The sequence below is a fragment of the Harmonia axyridis genome, chromosome 6, assembly GCF_914767665.1.
Source record: "Harmonia axyridis chromosome 6, icHarAxyr1.1, whole genome shotgun sequence".
NCBI classification, from domain to species: domain Eukaryota; kingdom Metazoa; phylum Arthropoda; class Insecta; order Coleoptera; family Coccinellidae; genus Harmonia; species Harmonia axyridis.
Window position 1 is genome coordinate 23,725,789 of NC_059506.1, and position 15,324 is coordinate 23,741,112.

Sequence of the window (15,324 nt, forward strand, 5' to 3'; positions counted from 1 at the left end):
AGTGAAAAACTCATATAAATCGATGGTCTCTAGCGTAAAATAAAGCGTATTAATTGAAAGAGTAAAGAATACAGATACCTACACAATTTATAACTGAGGAACTGGGACAGAATATCTATCAAAATTTCGAAAAAATCCTTGAATGAGTAGAAAATTGAAGAGTTAGAGAACTATTACAAAGGAAAAGGGGATACAATATTTCATGAAATTATGAAAATTTCGTAGATCAGATAATTTATCACCGACATTGCCTATCTGGGTGTCATAATATTATCTGAGATTAGACATCAAGATAGGAAAGTTTTCAAAGGTTATGGCATGTTGCAGAAAATAACTTGACGTCAGATATTATTCCAGATAGCTAACATAGAATAGGGTGGGATTGAAATTGGTGCAGAAAGGATGAAAAAATTTGAAATAATAATGTCGCATGCATAACAATTTAATATTTGGTGTTTCAACTCCAAATAAACATTATGTAAGTATGTTCGTAAAGCAAATGTAATTCATGGGGTTCACAGGAATTAAATTTGTTATTGTTAAGTTCTCCATATTATCGAAATCGATTTTCTCATCGAAACAAAACACGAATTTCGAGCAGGACAACTCTGCTTGGTCTACTGAATGAAGATTTTGTTACCTTTTTTTATTTGTTTTGCTCTTAGTTTTTAATTCTTTATTATTGAATAAAATTCGGAAATATATTGTGAATAAATACTTATATTTGATTGAAATTAATTGTAAAGCTTTGCAGCTGAATGAAAATCATTACGATTCTTATACCAGTAATTAGAATTATGAACTTCGAGGGTTGAGTCTTTCCTTTCGATAAAAAATTATTTAATCTGCTACTGAAGGTACGTATTCCGTTTTCATTTCGATCTTATCAAAGAAAACCACAAGACCATCAATTTTATGGGACACAAGACTGATTTGAATTCAGCACTAACATGTTCAACAACTGCAATCATGTTTACTGTATTTCTTTCGTGATCAGAATTCAGAATTCAGCTTTAATCACACCTAACACCAAGTCAAATGCCATAATCATGTCGAGGATATAATTATGTGGATTCATTGATCCATACCATTGAAGGAATTGACAGCAGATGTAGAAATAGCATCTATTAAGTTTAATTGAACAGGTAGGTTGCGAACAATCATCGATTTGCCTTGTGGCCTAGCCCACGATTCGCAATTTTCCACCTTTGGAAAATGGGAAATTGCGGTTTAATTATTCTAATTACCTCTATCGATCAATACTATGTATTGTAATAATCAATACTTTATAAATACAATGTGTCCGTAAAGTATGGAACAAATTCATTTTTAGCTAAACAGACCATTCCTGAAACACGTCGTTTTTTGATTTGAATTTTCCGTATTTCAAAATGATAATCTAATATACAGGGTGAATAACTTCCGAGTAATTACGTCACCGTAATTTTTTTCAAATGGAACATCCCCATTTTGTCTCACTTTTCCGATTAATATAGCTGAGCTGATTCCAAAAATGTATCACATGTTGATTCCAATTGGTACGGGGTGGATAAAAATACAATAGTTTTGTGTGTGCTCATAAAGTAACGCGTAACATTCTTCATTAGTTAAATTAACAATATTATCAAAAAAAGTTATTTTCTAGCGGCAATTGGTTTGAATGTAACACCCTGTAGTTTGTTACATTTTTAGATTAATAAAAATGTATAAAAATAAGGAATAATTTCTTTCATATTCAGTCTGCTAGACCACAAGTACCAAACATTTTTGGAAACAGATCATTTTTATTAATCTAAAAATGTAACAAACTACAGGATGTTATATTCAAACCAATTGCCGCTAGACAATAATTATTCTTTATAATATTGTTGATTTAACTAATAAAGAATGTTACGCGTTACTTTATGAGCACACACAAAACTATAGTATTTTTGTGTTTCATTAAAAAAAAAAATTGCCGGTGACGTCATTACTCGAAAGTAATTCCCCCTGTACATTAGATTATTATTTTAAAATATGGTAAATTAAAATAAAAAATGGACGTGTTTCAGGATTATTTCTCAAAATGGTCTATTTAGCTGAAAATGAATTTGTTCCATACTTTACGGAAACAGTGTATATTAAGTGACGGATGAATTGTATCTTTAATATTAAAGTACTTTTTTCAACGGGTTTTTCAAAGGCTTCAAACCTTGTTGAGAACCTTGACAGAAAACTTTCCAAGTTTGGCTCATGTTTGGATGTTGTCAGAATCATTTAGACCCTTCACTGACTGCGAATTCTCAGTACAATGAGAAAAACATTATAGACTATTTTGAAAATCAGCTAGAAAATTTAAGGTAAGCCAGCAATAAAACTAGAAATTAAACCTAGTGGTCTTAACATTCTATAATCAAATATTTGCTGTATAGCAAACTTAAATATTAGCAAATAAATGAAACTACGATATAATTAGAATAAACAAAATTGTGGCATAGCCATAAAAGACAAAGGAACAGAAGAAACTGCAACAAAATCTCGTCATGACGTCAATTCTTCATCACTGATCCAGATGAGAGAATAAAAGAGGAAATAAGAAAGTAAATAGTCAAGGTAATTTTTGTTGAGGAACTTTTTTGACAATGCGCCAAAGTCTGTGGAAATAGTGAATGAATTAAATTGTAATTTCACCAATGTAAATAATTTCAAATGTTCAACTATAATATTTATGTTGACCTGCTGTGAACGAACAAAATAGTAATTTTTTGTAGCTCACACAAATATAGCCTTCGAGTATTATTTCACTGAAAATTCTAGACGATAAAAAATGAATAATTCATTAAATTCAGATACAACAGCTGGGAGTAGTAGATTTAGATCTACTGACTTATAGATCTGCTAAGGAGGTAGATCCGCTAGTTTAATTGTTCGATTTTGTATTGCATGTAAACTATTTGCTTATAATTTTGTTTAAATCCGTGTTCTCATTCGATTTTATTATTTATGCAGGTATGAAATAATTCATATATCTGATTATTGATTTATCTATTCAATATATCCTATTCAATATTAAGTAGTCCAGCCGAATAGCTTCATCTTTTGTCTTAGTAAATCTACTAATAAGGTAGTTTCGCTTGTTTGACTTTATATTGGATATTCCTAATGCATCTTATAATATTTTATTTTTATTTCTCGTCTCAAATTGCGTTATTTATGTACGTATTTACTATTAAATTGAGTGGATTATTGAGGACATATTCCATCAGATAATGGTCGTTTCTCCTATTTCCACTTATCTCAAAATCGCAAGGGGTCCAAAAATTTGTTGATATCCTCGGAAAGAATCATTTCTGATACATAAATTCATATGATTCAGAAGGGAATTTGGTAATGAATGCATCAATACTCCTCTTTCAGATTGAAATCTCAGACGGAATTTAATAAAAATTCATGAGTTTTTTTCATTCTGACACCACTGTCATGTATGCATTCCATATTTTCGTGAACCATCATGCTTGACGAGTGACAAGCGAATTCGATTATAATTGTGGAAGAAACTTCTTTGTATTGCATCCAAAAATACCTGCTTGTGCTTTGTGTAAGGGGAACACCTATGACCGGAATCGGTAGTGAGTCATCAAGCTGTGGCCCCAGGGTAGTATTTTACAAATGACGCATTGATGGGTCCCACAAAGAAGAAATTTTGGTTTATGTGTTAGCCTTAATTGCATCACTTTCTCGTTTTAGGAATTTTAACAGTTATTATGTAGTTTGGAATAATTGGGTCATTGTCACAGTAATTTTTCACAGTATCGACGATTTGGTAGCTGATGGGCCATTAATTATTTGTTGTGATAGATTGCTGCGAAATTATGCAACGCAAAATTGCTTCGCATTTAATTCAATCGAGTTTTTTTGTGAACTGAACCAAGATGAGCAAATGATGATAATTGCTTTTAATTATGAGATTATGAAGTCGGAATGTTATGGGAAAAATCAGTACGGTTTCGAAATGAAATGATTAGCTAATTGTGCAAAAACTTAGATCGGAATTTTTTTATTTTCAGAAATATACAATTCTGATTTTTATAACAGGTTTTTTTTTTCGAGGTATATAACTTGAAGTTGGTATTACTGTTCAAGATGGCGACCGATTTAACAGCTGTCAAGTGATTTATTCTCAGTTTGGTTTGGCAATTTATCATAAATAGACTCACTCATGAACAACGCTTGCAAATAGTGCAATTTCATTTCGAAAATAATGGTTCTGTGCGGAATACGTATCGCGCACTACGTCCATTTTACTTTATTTAGCGATGAAGCGCACTTCTGGTTGAATGGCTACGTCAACAAACAAAACTGCCGCATTTGGAGTGAAGCTAATGCTCAAGTGTATGTCGAAACACCGTTACATCAAGGAAAACTGACTGTTTAGTGCGCTTTATGTGCTGGTGGAATCATTGGTCCGTACTTCTTCAAAAACGATGATGGCCAGAACGTTACAGTCAATGGTGATCGGTATAGAGCCATGATTACTAACTTTTTCATTCCTGAATTGAACAACCATGATGTCAAGGAGCTGTGGATCCAACAAGACGGCGCAACATATCACACAGCTCGTGCCACAATCGATTTATTGAAAGACACTTTTGGTGACCGCCTAACTTCACGTTTTGGACCTGTGAATTAGCCTCCAAGATCTTGTGATTTAACACCGCTAGACTACTTTCTGTTGAGCTATGTAAAGTCATTGGTCTATGCGGATAAGCCACAGACCCTTGACCATTTGGAAGACAACATTCGCCGTGTTATTGGCGATATACGGCCACAAATGTTGGAGAAAGTCATCGAAAATTGGACGTTCAGATTGGACTACATCCGAGCCAGCCGTGGCGGTCATATGCCAGAAATCATATTTAAAATGTAATTTCACAAGATTATCTTGCGGATAAATAAAATTCATGTCAATCGAATAATCCATCGTTGTTTTATTGCAATTTAAAGTTCTATAGCTCTAAAAAAAAACACCCTTTATATCTCTCTCGATATTTATCTGCTTCCTGATTTTTGCTTTTCTTACTCACTCTTATATCGATCTTTCACGACTTCTCAAAAAGTCCATCTCTGTGGCCAGCAATTTTTTCTGTTAGTTTAATTCGAATCCCATATATTTGAGCCATACAACATAATGCTTTGAACTATTGATTTGTAGACAAACATTTTTGTTTCATTCTTGATATTTTTTCGTAGGTAGGAAATTGAGTGCTCCAATGATTTTCTGTCCTTTGTTATTCTCTCTTGAATATTATTGTTACTTTTTCCTTCTTCATTGAAGATGACTCCTTGTTACTCTGCTTTGTTGATGTTATTTATCGAGATTTGTTACTGGTCATTCGCACTTAGTATGATTCATTGTGAGACATATGTCTTGTATACTCCATAATTTTTCTAACCATTTAGTTTAAATCTTGCTGATTTTTAGTAATTACGATTGAACTTTTTGAAAGCAAATTTTCAGTGATTAATTTAATAATTAATGATTTTTAGTGATTACGATCTGGCCACCATATGCTTACATAAAAAACCCCTTTCTTGAGAACCACAAAAGCTATTGCTATAAGGTTAGAAGAAAAAATGTACCACAGTGCATGTAAAATTTGCAGTTATTTTTATTTGCTCTGGGCTATCTTCCAAGGAAGAAAAAGAGGAATTCTAAGGTGTTGTTAATTGCTAAATGCATGATATCAGCACATATCATTTCGCAAATATAAGTGCACTTTACATCATTTAAATACTCCACCCATTGGTTTCTTTCACTTTTCTTCATTATGATATTCAAACCGTAAAACGACTCAATATTTCGCATTCTTCTAAGCAAGAAATATCAATCGTATACTTACATGCTACAAATACAGAATCATGAGAAATGTTTATTTCCTCAGGGTAGGAGGTAAGTGAAAGAACGTATTCCTTGGATTACCATTGACATTGAAATTGGAATATTTTATTCAAATAGTACATGGTTTATGCATTATTCAACATTAATATGAATAATTGGATTAATTTATCGAGGGATTGGTTTGAACCTAGCCAATCGGACACTCACCTACAAGTAGCTTTCACTGTAGTTTTTCGATTCCAATTTTCTAATCGAATCAGTAATTCGGATGTCACTTCGGCTAAGTAATCGTAAAGAAGATCTTGGTAATGATTTAGTAGGATGTGTTTATGAGTCATAATCGCTGGTAGAGGTTATTATTTATTCATTGGAGAATTGACTAGTGTCGGTACGATTAGAATATTTATATGTATGTGTATATTGATGAAAACGATTAAAATTTCAATAATCGAATATAGTCCCTGCACGTTTGTCCACGAGGAATAGATAGCTACTATTTCCGAATTTTGAGCTGAGAATTGCCGCCAATAATTGGATTTAACTCATTGATGAAGAATTTGGGGTGAAGATCCATTTTTTCAGTCCGCCTAGTTTTTGTGAACACCAACTGAATTTGACGATAGAATGTGGAATACTTCAATAGTTTTACAGTTATACCCACAAAAAATAAGATATATCAATAATTGAAAAACACTGGAATTAAGGAATGGGGATAAAGAGATTAGGGAAATTAAAAAATGTTTTTTTGAGAAATTTCTATATCTCAATATCTATTCATCAGATTCCACTGAAATTTTATGCATATTTAATGTTCTTGGATTAGGTTATCCAAAAACTCATTTCTTCAATAATAGGAAAATTGTTTCAAGAAATTGGTAAATAATATTGTGTTAAAATATCACGTAATTTTATATATTCATGGCATATCACTTTCTGAATTGATTGGGTAACGAAATTTCTAGAAAACATTATACAGGGAGATTTATCAAAAACTATTTCATGATTTCAATCGATTTTTTACTTTGGTTGCAAATTGAGACATGGATTACAGAGAAAAAATAAATTCTCATCCAGAATTGCAACAGAAAATAGAGAGTCACGAATGTGAAAAAAAATAATAGGCAAAGGTTTTTTGATCTTAATAAATCTTTGCCTACGCAAGATCATAAAATAGACTCAAGCAAATGGTGATAATTATAAACATATACTTTGAAGTTGAATATTAACGATTTTGTTACCAAATTGGCTCAAATAAAAAACGTTTCAAGAGATTTTATTTTTGTTTTTAGATTTATTATTGTTATACATCAAGGAATAAAGTTTTTATAAATTAAAAATTTATTGAACTTTTTAGAAGCAAATAACTGGATAACATCAAATGAATAACATTAAAAAAAATTTTTATGAAAATGTTGTTGTTTGTAGAATTCAACATTATGTAATTTTTTTACTTAGAGTTCAGCAGAAAAAATCACTAAATACCACCAAGTGTAACTAGCGGCCTCTATAAGCAATACTCAATTAGAGTTCGAATTGGTAATCCTCATACAGAAAAAAAAACAAAATTGCCAATTTTCAAATGGAAATTGTAAAAACAAAAAATAATCGCGTAAATCAAAATCCACGTTAGAAGTTTAACACCCGGTATCTCGGAAACTAGGACTTTTATATAAGGCATGTTGGGCAGAAGCATCATATTTTGTGGTCTATAATCTACAATTCAGAGATTGGACATTCCTAATGGATCTCCCTGTTTAAATACAAAACAAATTCAAAAAAAGCATTTTAAAGATTCTTACTTCACGTCAGTAAACTATCTTTTCGATCTAGGTATCTCAAAGTGAATTATATTCAGCTGAAGAACTTTTTCATCCCACTTTACGTTGCTGGCTGTTTTATTACACCTGGAGTAGATTTTCGTGTTCCCCTTTATAGTGGATCAAAAATGATCCTCTTAACTTAAAGGCATCAATATTGATGGAACCGTAAAGGCAAAAAAACCTGGGAAGACCATTTACGACTCCTGAAAAATTTTAGGAAAGCCACAGGGAATTCTATGTTTTCTGCTATCGTAAAACTCAAATGAATTTTCGATGATATGAGTTCATTCACTTCAGAAAGTTTGTATCTTTTTCCAGGCACGTGGATTCATATGTTAAAGAGTGTAACTGTAGAATGTCATGGTCATTCGAATCCATGTCTCACCATTAGCAATTTGATTAAATTCGCTCCAAATTCTACATGAATGTTTTGTTTTATCTTCATTTGAACCAATTTTCAATTATGTAGTTCGATTTTCTACTAATATTCCATCAGGTGTACATATGTATTTTTTGTTTGTTTTAAGAAACCAGAAACCGAAAGAAAATAATTAATAAAATAGTAAGATCTTGAATTTGAAATCCACCTCTTCCGAAATAACAATTCATCGCTTTGAAATGGAAATAGAGAAGTTCGCAAATTTGTTTATGGATTTTCCTTTTACCGTGACATTGCAATAATGGTTGAGAGTCATATTAGTCGGTGTTAAGAGTTAAACACATCTGTGTCCGTACCTCAAATGGTCAATAAACGCATTTAAATTATCATTAGTTATTATAATATTATAATTCATTTTAATTGCTAATTTTGAATGCATAATTAACCTTATCATTTAAAACCGCATATAATAACTGATTAAAAACATAATGGTATGATTATAGAATGTTACCATAGAAGTAAGAGTGTTAGGGAATTATCTCAACAGGTGAAAGAACCTTATTTTCTGCAGTGATTTGTTTTTATCATCTTTAATGATGAACCTGCAGAATTGTTAGGAACATATTTTCACTCTCTTAAGTTGACAGTTTTCATTTTGCATTTAAGTTTTTTTGAGGATGATTGAAATTTGTATCTTTTTATTTTATTTCTGCGGCATGATTATTTTAGCATTTTTATATATCTCCTCACAATCGTGTCACGTGTCTGAAATTATCCGAATTTTTAGCAGGTATGGTTTTAAAGGAAAAGATTCGACTCATCGATAACGAATCAGAGGTCAAATTCAATTATGTCCTTCCGACCGTAAACTCGATAATTCTCAAACAGTAAAAGCTAAATTCTTGAAATCTTCAGGGTAATTTGGGATCTCAAATTAGTTGAGTCTTTAATGAGTGAAATTCAACTAGGGGCTTCCGTAAATATGGCAGTTCGGAATTTTTTCCTGTTAATTTAAGAACTGTTGATCTACATGCAAATTTTCTTTTGGGTATTAAATAACAATTCCAAACTTCGTGAAAAATTTCATGTTGAGCGGATAACCATTATCATAGAAAATTCATGAAGAATACAAAAAAATGGAGGTACTGACGTAAAGTCAGGAGCTTTTGAACGCTTGTTCATTTATGCGTTAATTGAACCCTTGGAGGCCACCTAACTGTATTTACCTAGGTGTACAAAGAGTTTCATCATAAACTGGAAAAACGCCAATAGATGACACCGTAAGAATCATAAAAATGTTATAAGGCAAAAATGATTCTTCCGGTGTCATCTACCCAACTATACAGGTTGTTCTAGATTTTAGTGCAATAATTTTGGCTACGGATAGAACAACTCTTTTCATGAAAAAAAACATATAACCAAACAACCTTCTTTTTCTAGGTACAGGGTGTTAAAGTTAAAAAAAAAAAAAGTTTTTTACATATAACTCTAGTATTATTCCTTTCATTGTCTTAATTTTTGAGTATTGAAGTCTTGATAATGTAATGTTCGAATTAGCTAAGTATCTTCTGCTAAACTCATTCAGTGGCGTAGATATAGGGAAGCAATGATCCTTTTCTTATTGAAAATGGTTTCATATCTGAAATCAACAGAGCATCATTAAAACAAAGGTCCCTTGAATTATTTTCATAGAAATTACCATTTTCGAGATGATCGAATACAAACCAAACACTTTTCACAAAAATCTAGAAAAATTAATTTAGTGTGTTATAACGCTTTCAGATGGTACACTCAAACAATGAAATATTTTTCATTGTTTAAGGGTCTTATGATTTTTTTTCTGGAATCTTTAATTAAATACCACCTGAAAGCGTTATAACACACTTAATTAATTTTTCTAGATTTTTGTGAAAAGTGTTTGGTTTGTATTCGATCATCTCGAAAATACGTCAATTTTTAAATTTTCTTCTATCATTAATGGGAAGATTTGAAAAATTTATTTTTGTAGATTTTCGTGGATATAGGGTTTTTTTTTGTTTTCAATTATCTCGAAAATGGTACATTCTATGAAAATAATTCAGGGGACGCTGTGTTGATTCCAGAAATAAAACAATTTTTTTCGATAAGCAAAAGATCATCACACCCCTATATCTACGCCACTTGATAAGTTTGGCAAGAGACACTCACCTGATTTTAAACGTCATACTATCAAGACTTTAATACCGAAAAATTAAAATAATGAATGTAGTGATACTACTGTTTATTTTTCAAACTTAAACACCCTTTATCTCGAAAACGAAACTTGTTAGGATATATGTTATATCAACTTATCATCGTAAAAAGAGTTGTTTTATCCGTTAAAGTAATTGCACTAAAATCTGGACCGCCCTATATATGTTTGTCCAGTTTTTAATGAAACGCCCTGTATATCTGCATCTATCCAATAAAGGCGTTTATTATATGTGGTCCGCAAAAGTGCTCTTGACTTCACGTCAGTACATTTCTCATTTGTTTGTCAATATTCTTCTGGAATTTATTATGATTTTGGGTACGCAAAATTTCATCTTCAATTTTGTAATTTATATACCAATTTTCATAGCGATCTAAAATTGTTGGAACCTTGTGTTCGGGAGATGCAGACAGCCGTGCGATTTTAACGTTTTGCTTAACACGGTGAATTTGTAAGGATATCCGGTAAAATGTTATTTCTGTATACACAGGTGGAATGACAACTGGCAATTCTCATCTAGGGGAACTAGAATGACGTGTCGTAGTAAAGGTCTCTTGCCGGACGAAACGAAGTTGTTTAGATAAATTAATTTATTGTCTAGAAAGTGAAAACTTACCAAGGAAAGTTCAACCGATTAACTGTTACGAAATGAAACTTTCAATTGTCTGGGACATTACAGTTTAATTATACTTGTCACTAATTGTTATCGGTCAGGTAATAATGATGGATTCCAAGGCAAAAAAGTTAAGTATGTATATCGACTGATGTGTACGCGAAAAAAAATATTTTTTTTTTAAATTTATGAATCCGAAACTATTAGAGATAGAATTGTATAACAAGGAATAATATAACTGGTATCATCGCAACTAACAATTATTATGAATTCCATAATTATGAATTTCCATCTAACACCAGTTTTGAAATTATTAGAATTAATTTTTTTTTTTTCAGAAAACTTTCAAATTTTCATCTGAAATCTAAAGGAAATCTACTGAATAGTTTATGAAACCTGCCAAAAATACGTCCATGGAATATAAATTATCAATTTCAATTTATTAATTTGATAATAATGAATTCTATGAAAAAATGATAGTTTTCACACAAGTAAAATATATTTTTATAATACTTAAGAATAAAATAATTACATACATGAATATCAGTGTCACATTTCAGAATTCTTCAACCAAATTCAAAATTTACAACATTTTTGTGGACACAACAGAAATAAATTCAATGTAAATTGTCAACTAACTATGCTGCTTTTAGCCCAGAGTTCTACTATTTCCTCATAACACAAAATATCTAAATCTAATATAATACAATTTTTTCATGAATATACATGGATGTATAGTGGATGATCAGAGTTATTAATTTTCGATTTTTGGATTCTTAACATCCCAAAACATTGAGTGAAAATTAAAGAGAGGATACAACAATTCTAATCTGAGTTTTTGTTTAAAGACTGTAGTTCCGCAGATCCACGTGAACATACACATAGACATACATAGAGATAAAAATGGTTCCTTTCTCACTTTTTGACATTTTTTCTGTCGCTTCATTTCGATATGTTTATTATAGTTGTTGTGCATTAATATTTGATATGGGATATTTTGTAATGAAAGTAATATAATACTCAATGCTCAATATTAATATAAAACTTCAATTTGAAGTAGACTAATTCTTTTATTTTCCACATTTAGAATTGGAATGCCAACAGAACATTATTATTATAAATAAAAACATTTTTGCTGGAATAAGTGCCACAATCATATTGCGTTCCATGGATATTATGATTCAACAATTGGGGAAGGTTCTATACCGTCTCAGCGACCAGTTCGAAAATTAGTACGCTTTATTTTACGCTAGAGATCATCGCTTTATATGAGGTTTTCACTATTATTCATTTTGGAAAGTTCGACATTGCGGTAAGTCTTTATTTTCAATTTTTTTGGAATTGAAACAAAAGAATTAGATGAATTTTCCATTGAAGAATAAATTTGTTCATTCATGATATACTTTCCGAACAAAATTTTTATTCTTTATGAATTTTTACAAAAAAAATATTATTAAAAAACAATAAAGACGTTCACTCATCCTGAAATGTGGTGAGATCTCAAAAACGCTGAGGAAAGAGGATTAGTTAAACTTTGGCAGATCACAAGAATGGCACATGGTATAAACCCCTCTTAATTAAAAAGAACTTGAAATGCAGTTTTGGAAATTATTACGATAAGAAAATATCGAGTGGCTTGTTTTCACAGAAAGTACCTACAAGTAGATCTTTTGAATATTAAAATTTCTAATCAAGAAGATATTACTTTATTCATGAGTACAAACAATACAGGAAGATATATTTTTGAAAATAATACACGTAGGCGATCTATATCACATCAAAACAATGAATTTCTCATAAGAACATGACATTAACTACAATTCATGTCAAGAGGGGTCTGATCCACTATTCAAGTATATTATAATGCCTTATAAGTTCAAGAATAGTCATAAAAATACTATTCAAATACCTGTCTGTATTTTTACAAAAAAGGTAGATAGTAGTATACAAACTAACGTTATGAATAATTCTTCAATGATTCAGTTTTTGTTTCTCCAGCAATATATCTTGTTCAGAGAACTTTTATTCCGAAAATCATGTCTGAGATATGAGAGTTATCTTAGAGCCATTAAATTTTTATCTTTCAAATTGGTGTGAATTATTGACGAAAGAGGTCAATGGTCGAATGAGATAAGTACAACACACAAGTATTTACAAATGTTTTGTTTTTATTTTGTTTCAAATGGCGTGATACGAATTATTTTTCTTGCAAAATAATTGTGTTTAAGTGCCTGTAGTATTGCCCAATTATTCGAGTATATTTCGATCTCAACACCTATATAATATTCAGACTAGACTTTCAGCAGGAACGAATAAATAATCTTAATAGTACTGTTTTCAAACAAATTTATGAATGGCATACTTTCAAGATGAACACTGAAAGATATAAATAAAGATTTACTCTTGGTTACCACTTTGGCAATATTCCACCAGAACACAGACTGCTAGTCTGGAAATATATTTTGGCAAAACATCCTCTTGTACTCCTACAAGGACATCATGCAAAAATCATGGAAATAATTCAAAATATCGGACAGTATGAGATTCTACTCAAGGTGTTCCATACAAGGTAGAGCAATACAGACAGTTTAAAATTTGACTTGTATATTTAGTGAATTTCAAAATTTAAAACTCTGAGATTTTGAATAATACAGAATGAAATTATGACAATAAATTGAATGAATTTTGAAAACAACATGTCTGATTAGAATGAATAATGGTTTGCTAATTATTTCTAATGGCCATATCAAGTCATTAAGGATATCATACTGTATGAGGTCATTGATTTGATTTCCGAGTGAAATTTTCAAAGATTTACAATTCAACAAGTAATCCTAATTTCAACAAGTTATGAAATTTCGATAAATTATATTGCATTGACTTTCAGCAAACCAAAATACGTGTTTGAATTCCTGATTGCAGTATTATGGAAAGTTTTCGATCAATTACTTTTTTTTTAATTTAACTTATTTATTCAACAGATCAAAATAATTTTGAATATATATCATTCCAATCAAGAGATTTATATGCAATGATTTTATTTCGATGGCCCCATGTTAGTCTATCAAATTTCGAAAAAATTTGATATTTAAATTATTACAGAATTAATCATTTCTAATTAGTAACCGTTTAAATATCGATTCAATTATCTTGTTATCTGATATGTGCCCTTTTCTTGAGAAATTATTAATTCCGTCATCATTGAAATATAAAATTTTTTTAAAATTTGTCAGGCGATCAAATTCAAAAATATTTATATTTCATTTGGTAGCCCCCTGTTAATCTATCAAATTCCAAAAATATTTTTATATTTCAATGTTAACAGAATTAATTATTTCTCAAGAATAGGCCAAATATCAGATCAGAAGATAATTGATATTAAACAGTTCTAAAACGTCCACAGTGCGTTGATTTGGGAATTAATTTAAAGAGTGATAGAGAAAACTATTCAAATCACTTGTAAATGTAGGAAATTCCCTGACAACATTGGATCGACTGTATAGATATTACACAATTCCTTTGTGATTGGGCTACAGTTGTTAATGTTTGACCTTTAGAAGTTATTATTTATCATTGGTATCTATCTCCATCTCATAAGGTGCTTCGATGAACAGTAGACCAAAATGGAAACTGGACAGTATTTGGGATAATTCAAGCCGATAGGAATAATTGATTACTATTCCTCTTTTACGTGCATACCTTTCGATTATTATGAATTGATGGATTAATACGTAAGCTAGATTTCATAGAGTTCAATTTATATCGTGATATCTTGAGGTTAGCATTCGAAACATCGTAACTAGACTATGAAACTTTCACGTTACTTTTAATAAGAGTTATAACGAAAACGAAGGGTAAATTCTTCGTAAAGATGAAGGTAAATCTGATACTGTGATTGTATTGTTCTATTTCCCAACACATTTTATTTACAACAAAGCTTTTCAGTATAGAAATTGAGATGGAAAGTGAATATTTTATTATATTTCATTTTTACATTTAAGTTGAATAATAATAATAATAATGATAATAACAATATTGTTTATGCTGTGAACTACAGGTATAAATAGTTAAAACAAATTAATTATGTAAAAAATGAAAGATTAAAAAGAAAGATGAAAACGAATCTTCGAGCGAAACTATCATAATTCGCAAAATATAAATCGAATTTAGAATTACTATCTTCAATATGAATGGGTATACAGGGATTGCCTATTAAACGTTTATGGAAAACTAATTATAAATTTGAGCTGAAAATTTGCATATTGAGGTTTGAGACATTAATCTTTCTTCTTAAAATATTTTCAGATCTCTACAACTTTCGTTTATACCGGAAACATACTACTACTTCGTTATTTTGAATGGCACACCCAGTATATTAGTGCATCATTAGATACCTTTTCTGAC

General features: G+C 30.6%; 1 protein-coding gene across 1 annotated transcript in view; it reads right to left on the minus strand.

Moving 5' to 3' along the window:
* Positions 1-15,324, minus strand: part of LOC123681662 — a 94,129-nt gene that overhangs the window by 69,458 nt on the left and 9,347 nt on the right. The window lies entirely within an intron of this gene.